A 15,349-nucleotide genomic window follows, 5' to 3' on the forward strand; every position below is an offset into this window, starting at 1 on the left:
GCGTATTATGTAAGTAATTCCGAGCTAGACTAGGGCCCAAGCCATACAGCCACTCCCTGCCTAGATATATGTCTGCTCTGGCTAAGTGCATGACCTGAAAGTCAAGCGGAGCCTCGTAGTCCTGCATAGATAATGGGACCCCCAATACTACGATATTCCATACCGTTTTGTCATATCCATTGGCTAGGCCAACAGTATACTCATGATCACTCTGGGTCTCAGTCAACCCCAACTTCTTGACTAACGAGTAGTTCAAGAAGTCATCATCGATAAAAACTGTGACTCTACGGCCACCTATGGTGCCATACATGCGCACCATGTCATGTGGACCTACAGTAGGTTGCCACATCGCTGGTGTCACTGAACAAGCGTGATGCTCATCACAATGACACAATGTCACCTCTCTGAACTCTGCGGAACTGAGAGGGAGTTTCTGCACTAGAGGATTTACCATCTTTTTTGGGCTCGTTGCCACTCGTGCTGGCTTTAGGCTTTGGACACCTAGCCTTCATGTGCCCTAAATCATTTTGCAATTTAGTCTGAGATGTACTGAGTCAGGGATTTGTTCTCCATCGAGCACTTGTCCCATAACTCCCAGCTTCTCTCCACCTCATTAATAGGCAAAAACTCTTTTCGAAACATCGTTTCAAACTCTGTCCAAGTGGCAAGACGAGTTGTCAAACTCATCCACCACTTGTACGCTTTGCCAGTTAATGAGAGGCTAGCCTCTACGGGCTGTATCCGGCTAGGCTGCTGTCGCAGCGCATGCAAGTCTGACCACTTCGCTAGAAACATGTTGACTGAGTCCTTGTTTCTCTCCTTCTCCTCACCACCAAAACTAGGCGGCTTTAAGTCTTTCAATAACGACGAAGCTGTCTCTACGGACGGCCCCACAGGCGCATCGGCTTGTACTCCTACAACCACTGGCGAGGCTACGCTCACCCGTGTCGCAGGAGCTCGGCTACTACGAGGAGTCGGAGTACTAGTCGAGGCGACTGTCAGTGCATCTAACCGTGTGGAGATGCTCTGTAGCATCGTGACTAAGTCAGCCTGGACTTTACCCATATTGTTCAGTTTTGCATTAAGATATTTAAAAAGTCCACTAGAGAGCTCCGTCTCTGTCAGGACGTCGGGCAGGGTCCAACAGGTCATAATCGTCGTCATCATATTCCAAGAGGTCCTCCTCGGTCCCCTCGCCAACGTCAGTGTTCATGTCATCTGGCTCATCGGCCAGAAAGGAGTCATCTGCTATTGCGGCCGCTACGGGCTCGCTGGGTCCTAAGGCAGGGTCAACAGACGAGGAGGGCGCTGGCGGATCACGCATGATCGACGAGCGCACTCTGGACTGGACAACGGTCGGATGTATACGGCCTGACAATTCGGTCAGGGTTAAACACGTGACCGAGGACAAGAGACCTGAAAACCCTAGAGAAGTAGAAGGCGGTGGGGACACACTACGCCTAGCAGACATCTTTAATTCTTGCACAAAGAAAAATGCGAGAACTCGAAAATTACAAAAACGCTAATAAAATGAGCAGTGGTGGAGAGAGAATAGTCGCCCCCCTTACGGTCGCCTATGACGACGACTGTCGATTTGTGTTGCGTTGCGAGCCTCTACAAGCGTAGCTACTCCGGGATGCTCCGATCCGAGAGAAAAGTGCCTGCAACTCATAACAAAAATTAATTTCCTCGGAAAGCTGTGCCTGAAACACCCTGGATTATCCCTCACCGCCGGGATTATCCCTCCACTGCCAGGAGAGAGGTGTTCGTTTGATTTTTTATTTTATTTTTTTTAAATAAAAATAAAATAAAAATTAAAAATTAAAAATATTTGGCTAGCCGCCCGTGGCTAGCCGCCGACTGCTAGCTTTGGTGGCCGCCTGTGGGTTGGTCGCCAATAGCGCTAGGCAGGCCGCCCGCTGGGCCAGGCTGGCTACCCGTCAAGGCTGGCCGTGGCCGCTCGTTGGGCCAGGCCGGCCACCGCTGCGTGGCTGCGCCTGGTCGCCACCGCTGCGTGGCTCTGCCCCCCACACAGAGCGGTCTTCACGTCGACTTCAGATCTAACATATCTACACGAGACAGCTCGGGGCTGGTCTTCGCACCCCCCACAGTAGACATCAAATACAGCAATTCTGTTTCTTCTTTTCGTGGGGCTGACCGTCTGGTCGTGGCTGGCTGGCCGCCAGTAGGCTGGCCCACTGGCAGCATTAGGCAGCCGCTGCATGGTCTGGCTAGCCACCTGTGGGTTGGCCGCCGGCAGCACAGGCATACTAGTGTTAGATTACTCCACCCAACAGACAACACCAGACGCCGGTTCTTTTCTTCACAGCCGCACCAGACGCGAAGCTTAAGTCACCTCTCTCTCTTCACAGCCATTCTCTCTCTACACCAGACGACCTCTCTCTACACCAGACGAAAACCATTTTTTCGCAGACAAGCTTCAAGGCACAAAAAAGAAAACGCTTACCTGCAGATTATCGCTTTGGTGTGTGCGACGGAGAGAGAGAGAGAGAGAGAGAGAGAGAGAGAGAGAGAGAGAGAGAGAGAATTCTTTCTTTCGTTCTGGCCGCCTCCCTCCACACAGACCATTGTGGAGATAAGGATAAGAGTTTTTGAATGGTTGAAAACCATTGAGTGGGCTCCGGTCCTCGGTCACGCACGGACCCTGACCCAATCGAAACTCACGCTTTGATACCAGTGTTAGATTACCGTAACACCACTACGGGCGTTACCACAGGAGGGGACGACGTTTGGCTCACCACCCAGCCATAGAGGAAGAATGAGGATTGCCCCTCATCCCCCAGGCTATATAGTGTGTGGCCTACTGTCCACACTAGCCTGGCCGCCCATGACTCCGCATGGGTGTCCTCTCCCACTAAACCCCGGCGGATGGCCACATCCTCGATGCTCCGGCTGAGGCGTTGACGCTAAAGCCCCGTCTGGCCATCCGATCTGCCATGCGTTACAGCCTATGTGACAATATCTTAAGAAAGATTAGGGTCACCTAATTAGATGTACTCAAAGCATATATAATGAGGCTCATATTTATGAATAAATAATCCTCATGCTTTATATTATTATGCTATTTCTCTATTAAATACTTTGCTTATTTTGTTAATCACTGAAGCTTATTTTTGTTTAGGCTTAATCCACCATGAACTTTAACATGGTATATCAGAGTCTTGTTATTCATTCTGTCTTCCGCCTACTATCGACTAGTCTTGCGCATCACTGCTCTTGCGATCTATTGTAGTGCCTGTTGCCGTGACCATAATCGTTGCAGTGCTTGTTTGCCAACCATAATCGCTGTCGCTCTTCTCTGATGACCTCCCGAAGTATGCTCTATCAGCACTGTACTATGCAACACTTTATCAGCTACATCAACACTGTACTGCAGCTACACAAAGGCTGCGTGCCCTATTCGTCAACTAGAGCGTTTACAACTGTTTGCGGACTGTCCTTTCTATCCTGCAGCAGTCGACTCTGTGCGTCACCTTGTCATGTCAGCTTCGTGTACTACTTTGTCTTCCAATTGGTTCAGTCGGCATCTAAAATCAATAATATCAGCATTAGCATCAAGGTACAATACAAACATGGAATCAGTCAGACAACCTACTGTTGACAGTCGACGACCTATGAAATCAGTCAGATAATGTGCTACTGACAAGATCGACGACTAGCCTATCTGCTCTATTACTGCTACTGTTGACTTGCTGTGCTGAAAAGGTGTGCAAACAAAAGTAGCAAAAATCGAAAAGGCGAGAAGGTCATAAACTACCTAGAATCAAACTAGTCACTAGTTGAACTAGTTGAACCAGTCAAAAGAGAGGAGATGCTAGCCCATAGCCCACAACCTTGCATGAGGTAAAGGAGAGGAGACAATAGCCTATAGTCCACTGCCATACACGAGGCGAAGAAGATGAGAAAAGAGAAGATAGCCCACCGCCATGCATGGTAGCACCCTGTCTATTCATTGTATTAACTACTCATTAACTCACCCACTACACCCTAACATTACTCACCCACTAAGGTCTCCCCACTACACCCTAACATTACTCACCCACTAAGGTCTCCCCACTACCCCTAATGTTATTCACCCACTAAGGTCTCCCCATACACAAAATAAGGAAACGTAAGGTCTCCCCATACAAGGAAACATAAGAAATTAATGAAAAAATTTGAATTTGGGTGCCCAAAATGCCTAAATAGGGGCTTACCATGGATTTTTTTAAAAATCAATTAATTATAATGGTTACGTTTTAGCGCACAAAATTCCAAAATTCCAAAAGATCCCATTCATTCACGCATATTGAAAAAGCTAGAAACCCCATAAACTGCGTTCACTAAACTGCACCAGGTTTTTTACGCGCACCAGGTTGGTGTCATTATAGCTCTAACGCATGAGTATGGTGCTCAAAATTCTAAGAGCGAAATCAAGGATAGAGAGAATTAAAAAAAAAACCTCGAGCTCATTATATCTTAAAAATTAAAAAAATCCCTTAAAACGTTCCTTTGTCGACCCTTTTAAAACAAGAAATTAAATTTTGATGTTCACACCTTAACTACCCCTCATTCCTCTTGTAGTTGTGTGCATGTGATGTTGGTGAAAAAGTCATCTTGCAATAAAAGGAAGAGCTACATATTCCAATAAAAACTTGTAAAGTGGTGATAAAATTCCCTCAAATATTTTTGCATTTACTTGTAGTTATACATTGTCAAAAATAAACTTTTTTTCTAACCCCACTGGAATAAAGGATGATCTTGAAGTTCAACCAATTTTTATTTGAAAAATTGCATAGATTAACCGGTTTTATAACTATAATTTTAAAATTTTGAATCTTTAAATTCAAGGTTAGCTAAAATTACTACAAATTTTTCTCAATTTGACTCGTGAAAATTACACTAAAGGATAGTTTTTTTCTAACACTGGTTACACACTTATCAATGTTTAACACAACAAATGTCAAAGTTTTATTTGAACACCCAAACGTACAAGTTTAATTTTTAGGTTCAAAGTTATAATTTATTACTTGTGTCTACATAAAATATTTTGTGAACCACATATGTGTACCTTATCCCCAACACCATATTAATTGTGCCCAACTAGGAACACCTTAAATGGACAAAGCTTCTTAACCATCCCTTATAATCTTGAAATAGAAGGATTAACCACCAAACCACATCCTTATAGTTAAATGACTTAATCCGAATTTATAAGGTGCTAGACCAAAATGTCCTTATAGATAAATGACTCACTCCGAATTAATAAGGTGCTGCTAAAAAACAAAAAAACCTATTAAATGGACTTCCAAAGTCTCTGCATTTACTTGTAAGTATTAAACTATCAACTTTAGAAATTTAAACATATCGAGTTTAACTAAACACCAAAAATTTATTTTGATGTTGAAAGTGTCCACATTTCATACACACATCTCAACAAAAATTTATTTTGATGTTGAAAGTGTCCACATTTCATACACACATCTCAACAAAAATGTCTTTTTAAAACTAATTGAGAACCTTTGAGGTTGAAATAATGGAGAACTATACCTTGACTACAATAAAGCAAACACCTTTCATGAATAAAATATAAGATCATTTACCATGATTTATGAGTGCATTTCTCCACCTTTCATATCGCAAACACCTTTCATGAACTAAACATGAGGCCAATTACCATGATTTATGACCGCATTTCTCCACCTTTCATATCGCAAACACCTTTCATGAACTAAACATGAGGCCAATTACCATGATTTATGACCGCATTTCTCCACCCCTCCTCCTTTAACTTCACAGAGATTCAAAGTGATGTATAGTTTGATAATTTGTAATTTCAAGCTCTTCCTAATTGGCATTAACTTGATAGAAGTGTTGATCGAGTTAACATCACCCCTTTGCCTAACATTTAGTCCCTTGGATGTGTGGGTGGTGATGACTGGCATGATCGGCGACGATGAGGCTCAAAGTTGATTGTAGAGGCGCATGATTATACTCCTCATTAATTTAGGAAGGTAAATGACTCCTTCATATATATTGTGGTTTTTTTAACTTGTGCACTTTTAAGAACATTTAACTTGATGACCACATCAATAACTTTGGTTGAACTTTTGATCACTACAACAGTCATGATAGCACACCATAGTGTTATAGATTTTCCATGCATTCTTGTCTTTTAGTAACTATTGATTAAAATCGATGATGTGAGAGAGTCCTTTCCAAGTTTCTTCGCATTTCATTCATTTACAAGGGCATTCAAGCCGTATAAGGCTATATTTAGAAATATAACTTGATCTTCCCATTGTCTAAACTTCCTTTAATCTAATTATGGCTATTCATCTTACTTAATATGTTACGTGGCTCATAGTAGCTACAGGGAGCTCGACCGTCCACCGAAGCATGGGCGGCAAGTGAGCTGGGGTTTGGGGGAAAGGGCGCTCGGGCGTAGTCTCGTGGGTGGTCGGACATGTGTGGGCAAGCATATATCGGGCTGTGAGGACCCTATCCTCATTCCCTCTATGGCTAGATGGTGAACAAGAGCTCTTTCTCCTCAATGCTTGACGCGTTGTTGCTACGCTAGTGTAACATTGGTATTAGAGAGAAGGTTCTCGTCTTGACCGCAAGGCCAGGCCGCAAAGGTTATCAAGCTTATCAAAGTTTTTTTTTTTTTTTTGGGGTGTGGTGGGGAAAAATCACCTTATTCATACTGCAGCAAGGTCGACTGTGTGGAGAGCGGCGGCCATAGCTGAAAACAAAAAAAATCTATCTCTTCATCTCTCTCGCTTGCAGGGACACGACGAGTGTGTGTGGAAGAAAGCAGCTACCATACTGGCCTTCTGTGCAAGCAGCGAAGCAGCCGTTGGAGTGTGGGTAGCAAGCAAGCTTGTGATGCGCGAGAAGCAAGCTAGCGAGGGGGCTGGATCAAAGCATATACTCTCTCTGCCTAGTAGTGCCGGCCAGCCAGCAATCGCAACTAAGGGTGGTGCACAACGCAACACATCACCCTCAGCCAGCCGTCAAAGGGCCGGGGGCGCAAACGACATAGCGGAGCTGCAGTATCGCCGTGTGTAGCAGTAACCACAGGTGATGACATGCGTCACAGAGCCACAGCAGCGAAACACGGGCAACAGCGGCTGAGGATAGATGGCAAGCCCCTCCGTTTGCCTTATTGACACGTGGAGGGGTTGACTTTTCAAAGCCCCCGTTTTACCTTTACCCGCCCCCCATCGTATGCATGCCCGATGTCGGGATGCATGTTCATGTGCATGGCCCCATCGGTTGCATGGGGCCATCATGTTTCGAACTCCACACATCATTTTGTTCATTGCACATCAGTTGCATGGAGCCGCTCGAGCCTGCGTCTTCCCGTCCGTCCATTCCAGTGTGTGGCGGACGGACAGCATGCACCGTGGCATCTCCCAGTCGCCAAGCCTCCGTCCTTGCCCAGCGCCCTCTCCACTCTTCCTTTTGCATACCAACGCACACGCAGGAGCCCCCAACCGCACCTCGGCGCCCGAGACAGGCTCTGTGGTCGATTTTGGGCCAAGAGGCAGTAGCTCTCTTGTCTTCGGGTGTGGTTCTGTGGCCGATTCAGGGCGGAGAGGTAGCGGATTCAGGGGAGAAGGGGAAGCCAATAATTGCCAGGGCTCTGACAGTAGAGAGGAACTAGTCCGACTTGGCAAATTCAGGGGCATGGGATATGGCATAAGGGGCTCGATAATCACCATTAGCTCCAGCTCCTCGTGTGGTTCCTCACCTCCACAGCCTAATCGTTGGCTTGGGGGCTCTCAAGAAGTTGAGCTGATAGAAGACAAGCCTCCCTTTTATTCAAGTGATTCCGAGGGCAGTGAGGACATAGTGAGGAAGGACCAGGTTAGGAAGAGGAGGCAACAATATTCCCCACTCCCTAGCATTGGACGACCTGCATCACGTTCTCTCCTCTACAGCAACAAGGAGGAGGGTTAGTGCCTTATGGCATAACAGTCTCAAGAAGTTGAGACTGTTAGAAGACAAGCCTCCCTTTTATTCAAGTGATTCCGAGGGCAGTGAGGACATAGTGAGGACCAGGTCAGGAAGAGGAGGCAACAATATTCCCCACTCCCTAGCATTGGACGACCTGCATCACGTTCTCTCCTCTACAGCAACAAGGAGGAGGGTTAGTGCCTTATGGCATAACAGTCTCAAGAAGTTGAGACTGTTAGAAGATAAGCCTCCCTTTTATTCAAGTGATTCCGAGGGCAGTGAGGACATAGTGAGGACCAGGTCAGGAAGAGGAGGCAACAATATTCCCCAGCATTGGACGACCTGCATCACGTTCTCTCCTCTACAGCAACAAGGAGGAGGGTTAGTGCCTTATGGCATAACAGTCTCACACACGGGCGAAGATCATCCATGGGATTCTCCATATCCCCATCAATATCTTCTTGGTCTAAGAGACGAGAGCAAGGGGGTTCCACTCGTAAAAATGAGGATAAGCCCCATGCTGCACCCTCGAATGATTGGCCTGCACCCTCGAATGATGTTCATGGAGATGAAGAGGATGAGGATGATCCTCATTCTAATATCCAAGAGGAGGACAAACAATAACAAGAGGATGTGGATGATCATGACTATGTCCAGGAGGGCGGTTTTGAGAGTTCAAATGAAGGGCAACAACCTCCCTTTAAAGTTTACGGTGATTAGGCGTGTAATGGAAGTGCAATTTTCTAAATTATCAAGTTGTGATTTGTTTCAATTCATGTGTATATTTCGTTTGTGCACACCAAATGTCTTTTGCATATACACTCCAACACACCAACACACCATCTTAAGACTTACACACCATCTTATCATACACATACACACACACCATACACATACACATACACATACACATACACACATCATACACACATGCAAGTATTTACACATCCACAATTCACACACACATTTTACCACACAAACATACTCATCACACACACACACACATGGATGGTTTTATACACACACACAACCCATCTTACACACAAATGCATGGTTTTACACACTCACGCCCAACCCATCTCTCACACACACAACCCATCTTGCATACACATATTCCACTTACACATACCCATACTTATCATACACACACACACGCACACGCACACGCACACACACACATGCATGTATTTACACATCCACAATACACACACACCCAAACCATCTTACACACACAAATTACCACATACACACACATGCAAGCCCACATGCAAGTATTTACATTCACACACACACACACACACACACACACACACACACATACACACACAACCCATCTTACACACACATACCCTACACACATTTACCACATACACATACTCATCACTCCCTAATTGTGATGTGCCTTAGTGGGAGCAGCGTAGATATGTAGAGAGGCTGAAGTGTGGTGGGTTTAAGAAGGAGTATGTATGCTTGGTGCCCGATTGCTATGGGCATCAAGGTACACCAAAAGCCGTCTCTCGCTTAGACACATTTAATCATCGCCTAACGAAGCATCCAGAATTGCCTATGGTCATCTATGATAGAGGGAAGATAAGAGAAAGCCTAAGTAAGTATGCGAAAGTCCCAGTCAAATCATCAAGGGATAAAGCCATGAACAGAATCTACATGAAGAGATATAGATTGCAGGTTAAAGCAGGGATTCAATGGAAATCTATATATGAGGATGCCTGTGACATCCATAGGAAGGACATCCTTGCTTGGAAAGAATCATTCATTGAGGATTACATCAACGAAGGAATGGAAGAGTATAGGGCAGCGACCCTTGGTGAAAAGAATCGTGTCCTAAGGCCGGTAGAGAGGTTCGAGGGTTGCTTGGGTTGTGATGGACCATTAGAGCCAGCTCGTGGTATAGTCACAACCAAATACTTGTCTTTTTTACATTTATTGACTTTAGCACTTTCATTTCTAATGTTTCAAATATCATGTTTTATACTAGACACTTCTACTACGCATGTGGATGATGTGGTTAGTCCATCTCCGAAGAGGACACAAGAATGCCCCACTGTGGATTTGGTAACACCAATTGGTGCACGGAAAGGATTGGATGGTTTAGAGGAGGATGCATTGGATACACTATGCCACATGCTGTCTCGGGCATCCCCACATGAGCAACGTGGTATGCATTATTACCTAGCTATTGCTCGGCTTTGTTAGTAGACACTCAAGTCTTGTGATGTTGCCTATATAATTTCATCTATGCACTTGTCTTGCTTACTATTTCACATGCAGTTGAGACAGATATCGGAGAGGATGACACAACCATGGCAGGAGGTACATGTTCCAAAGCCCAAGATAATATACATGTTGGCATGGATGTTGGAGGTAAAAATCAGGATGACAGCCATGGTAGGAGCTGCATGTTCCATTGAGCATAGAGAGGTTGCCATGGAAGGTGTGTGGACATACGCATTGCATAAGGTAAAGCATATGAATTTAGTTACATCTATGTTTATCACACTGACTGTACCTTGCAAGTGAGGTTGAGCTTGTGGGTGGGGGTACCAAAGACCAAGATAATATGGATGTTGGAGGTGAGGTTCAGGATGACACAGCCATGGCAAGGGCTGCATGTTCCATTGAGCATAGAGGGATTGCCATGGAAGGTGTGTGGACATACACATGGCATAAAATAAAGCATATGAATTAAGTTACATCTATGCTTATCACTGAATGTACTCCTGCAGGCTGAGGTTGAGCTCGTGGATAGGATTGTCCAAGTAGATAAGGACATGGCCATGGGAAGGGCTGATTCATTCACAAACTAGGAGGGGTCATGGGCTGAAGTGTTGCGGGTTCAATACAATACTCGAAGCCAAGGAGTGCGGACAATGTCTTATGCTTTGACATATCGTAGGGGGACAAAGAAGCATGGTGGGGAAGAGCTTGATAGCCCAGATTGAGGCCTCTTAGTAGGCTTTGTAAATGCACAACTTCAATATATATGAAAATGTAGTATGTGTCAAGTATGTCACTTGAATTTTGTATATCTCTTTGACAAATATAATATAATTGTGGTGTTGGCTTTTGCATGATCAAATCTCGCTTTGTTATGTTATTCCACTGCATGTATGGATGTTTAAGTCATGTGACTAGAGGGTTTTAATCTTTGATTAATATGCTTAAATCTCGCTTTGTTATGTTATTCCACTGCATGTATGGATGTTTAAGTCATGTGACTAGAGGGTTTTAATCTTTGATTAATATACTTAAATCATGTGACTTGTAATATCATTTCCAACAAGCAATATCAAATGATAACCAAGCTGTTGTAAAAGAAAAAACAAACACAAGCTCTCTCCGTCTCTCTCACACATCCAATATATGAATGTCCCTTCCATTAAATAGTTTTTTGGAAAGTGTTTATGCATTTGCTCACAAAGAAATTACATTGCTACAGTCAACAATACAATTATGGATGTGAACTCATAGATGTTCACGTCTCGAGAATAAACACAAATAAGTTGTTTCTGCTGCCAAAGGAGTACACATCTTGACTACTCTCCGGACCCATCCTTCTTTGCATTATTATCTAATTTAGCCTGCATGGTGATCTTTTTCCTCGACTTGGGTTTTGGAAAAGCCACCAAATGGGTGCTCGTAGCCTTTCCTCTTTTCTTAGACAAGGCCTACATACCTTCGATGAATGGCTTTGCACGTTGTAGAGAGTTGCCAAACCCATCATCAATTGGTAAAAGTTATGAACAAGGATGTGCAGCCATATTTGATCTCCTTGCCTTCATTTGTTACATAGAAGTGAGAATTTGCAAGGCCATCCTTTTTGCATGTGTAAGCAAGGCAATATGACTCCCTATTTCCAAACATTCACATGTGAGATTCATAGATCTCCCACCATAGAAGCGAACAAGAACACAACAAGATAATTTGAGTGTGTATACAGACCTGAAATCTGTAGTGTTTCATTGAATATCCTTTGCATGGCTTGCACGATTATTAGTGGGTCATCTTGCCTATCCTCCATCAGTGTGGACTGTTGGTCTGTATATCTCTCATCTCCATTCAGTGTATTTAAAGACAATGAAGGCATAACACTCTTAGCATATGTAAAGTGTTTCCATGGCCTGCACATAGCATAGTTTTAAAGAAATATATTTACAACAAAGGATCGAATCACATATATGAGAAGATAATGACATGCATACTCACCAGTATTGTCCCCAAAGTTATCATTATACATATCCATAGTCCTTGCAATGAGGTTATATGTGTGGAGCCCATTAACCATCATCACCTTCACTTGATGCTTGCAAAGGTTTCCTCTCATTGCCCAATCACACTCACAACATGCCCATTCACAATCAGCATTTTGCACTTTGTACCAATGTTTTTCTCTGCTTTGGCTTTTGACTCTTGCATTTATGTTCTCTTCATCGAGAAACCTCACATGATGGTCAGGAATGGCTTTGGCACGTGTGACTGAGTTCATCTCACAACATTAAGTATATTGAAATTATTTTTAAATCCAGCCTCCTTAAGCATGTCTTGGTACCAATCATATGAGTGACATGCATACACGAGCTTTTGTATAAGCCAATCAATTCGATGACCATGAATCGTTCGACGTCCATACAAGAATCAGCTCTTCAAGATGCCATGGTATGATTTAATGCTCCCATTTGTTTCTTGGTTTGCAAGAGGCAGCAATCTCGATGCACGGATCCACATGCCTAAAATAACATTTTGTTTATGCATCATAAAATTATAGCATAGCATATAATCAAGCTAAAATTTAAACCAAAGCAAAAAGACATAACATACCGATTCGTGGAAGCCATTGATCCTTGATGTACTGTATGAATGATGTGTGGACATGCTATGTCTGCACAAATGTTTCTACCAGATGGGTTGCTTCTTCTTCCTTGTCATGGGAGCTCTTGCATGGCTTGCCATGCATATTCATAATATGCCCCAAAGCTCTGAACATGTCAGCTCGAATGGAAGCATCGGGTACTTTTTTTATTAAGTTCTTAAGCCAACATCTTCGGACATGCCAAAGGCATAAATAGATAAGGACTCCAAGTACTTCCCTACATAGCATAAAGACATGAATGGTTATAGTTAACACATCGATATTTTGATGTTTTACTCATTATTAAATGTGGGAAATACGAACTTACTGTAAAGCTTGAATTTTTTCTTCCGCATTGTCAGCCATAAAATCCTTTGCTTCCCATGATCTATTAAAGTCCAGAATGTGATTTCTAAGCGTGGTCATCCAAGCCTTGGTATCATCGGCTTGACAAGACTAGGTGATAATCCATGCTGTTAGAATTTTGTGGTGCTCATGCTAGATCATTATGTGGAGGAAAGAGACTCACAAAATACAAGAAAATACCTTGCTTATTAAGTTGCTTAAAATACAACTAGGCTTCTTGCTCCATACAAAATGCCTCCTAGCTTCACCTTTAAATAAGTGAGCTAGTGGACCTTAAGTCCCTTCACACACACACACCCTTCTCCTCCCCTTTTACATAACCTTAGTCTCTTAATACCCTCCCTCAATACCAACTATGAAGGAAATTGGAATAGGTGGTATTGGACATAGGATGCCTTTATAACATTAGGCGTACAAGGTTAGTAATATAGGTGTAGTTACATTGAGATTTAAAACAATTTCTCAGTGGAGTTATAGGCTGATACAAAGTTAGCCTCTGACTCTTTGTTAGGACATTTAGAAGTGATATGTCTCGTTTGTTTACACTTGTTACATTTCATTTTGTTGGAATATTTGATCCAACAATTATTTGCCAAATGACCCACCTTTTTGCAATGGATACATCTTACTTTGATCACTTGATGTGACAAAGCTTGTTCGATATTCGATGAAGTTGTTGTATTTGAAGATTTAGCTCCTCCCTTTGGCCTCTTTTCTTCATCAAGACAAGATTGAATGACTCCTTTAAGGGTGGGATTAGGTATGTTCTTCAGGGTGGTGACTAAGGTGGGGTACACCTTCTTGACTGCTTTTAGCAAAACAGCCACTGCATCATCTTCATCCATTCTCGCATTCACTGATGCCATAAGGCCCTTCAAGTGAGAGATGAAGGCTCCAATGCCATCTCCCTCTTTGAGTTCCAAGCTGAAAAATTCAATTGTAAGTGAGATCTTGAAATTCTTACCCACGAGCTCCATAGAGCTTATCAAGCTTATCCCATTTCTCCTTTGCAGTCGGAAGCTGGTCCACATGGTGAATGAGAGCCTCATCAAGATGAAGCATGATGATGGCTTGTGTCCTCTCATCATCTTCAATATCTTCAGCCTTAGTTCGATCAATAACCTTAGTGCCAGAGATGAATGGCCACCAAAAACCTTTGGACATCATCTTGTACTTGATAAGGACTTGCCAAGTGTGGAAGCCCTCTCCTGAGAACTTCTTAAGTTGGGTGTTGTCCTTTGACATTGGGTATTGAAGGAGATTACTAGAGAGTAATGGGCTGATTTATAAAGAGAAAAAAACCAAAATTTTTTGATATTTTGGCTTAAGTAGAAAGAGAGGCTTATGAGAGTGCAACAACCCTTAATCAAGCCAAGGATGTTGCATAAAAAGGAGATTAAGATGGTTAAGCTTATGGTTTAGCACTTAGGGTTTGTGCCGCCAACCACTAATTCTGATGGGGAGAGCTTCATTAGTGTCAATGAACACTTTGTTTGGTGATTAAGATCACCATTAGTATTTAAAAAACACGATTAGTGCTTAAGAGCATATTTCGAATGTCTAATGACACTTGCATTGGTGATTAGATTCACCATTAGTGTTTAAGAACACTCTTAGTGTTTAAAACACTTTGGAATGACTCCCCTTTGCTGGATTAGAAGCCTCATTAGTGTTAAGGAACACTATTAGTGTTTATAAACACTATTACCAAAAAGCTTGAGCAAGCTTTCATGGAAAAAACCAGTATGCGCCTGGTCTTTTGCTTCCCACGAGAGTTTTACGCCTCCATTTTAGCTGAGATTTGAGAGCTGTGGATAGTGGAGACTATGGGCTTCAAAAGCCCTAAACTTTCATAGCTTATAGATGCCTGCGTACGGCATCAGCTACGTAGAAAAACATGCACCGGTTTGCTCAGGCGACAATGTCGCGGCAGCGAGAGGAGTAATCCGCCAATTGCTTGTACGAAGATGAGCGCCCAGACCTCCTCTACATTTTCTTAGATGAAAACACGTTGAGATCTTGCCTCCATGAGTTGCTAGAGCTCCTCCACTGGCAGGAGGTTCAGTTCCACAAAAGAAAAAGAGATAAAATTGACCTATTCTACACCACAAAAGGGACCTAATCTTGCCAAGCTCTAGATACCATGTTAGAATT

Source organism: Cibotium barometz, chromosome 12, assembly GCF_041138505.1.
Source record: "Cibotium barometz isolate CiBa-2024 chromosome 12, ASM4113850v1, whole genome shotgun sequence".
Taxonomy (NCBI): domain Eukaryota; kingdom Viridiplantae; phylum Streptophyta; class Polypodiopsida; order Cyatheales; family Cibotiaceae; genus Cibotium; species Cibotium barometz.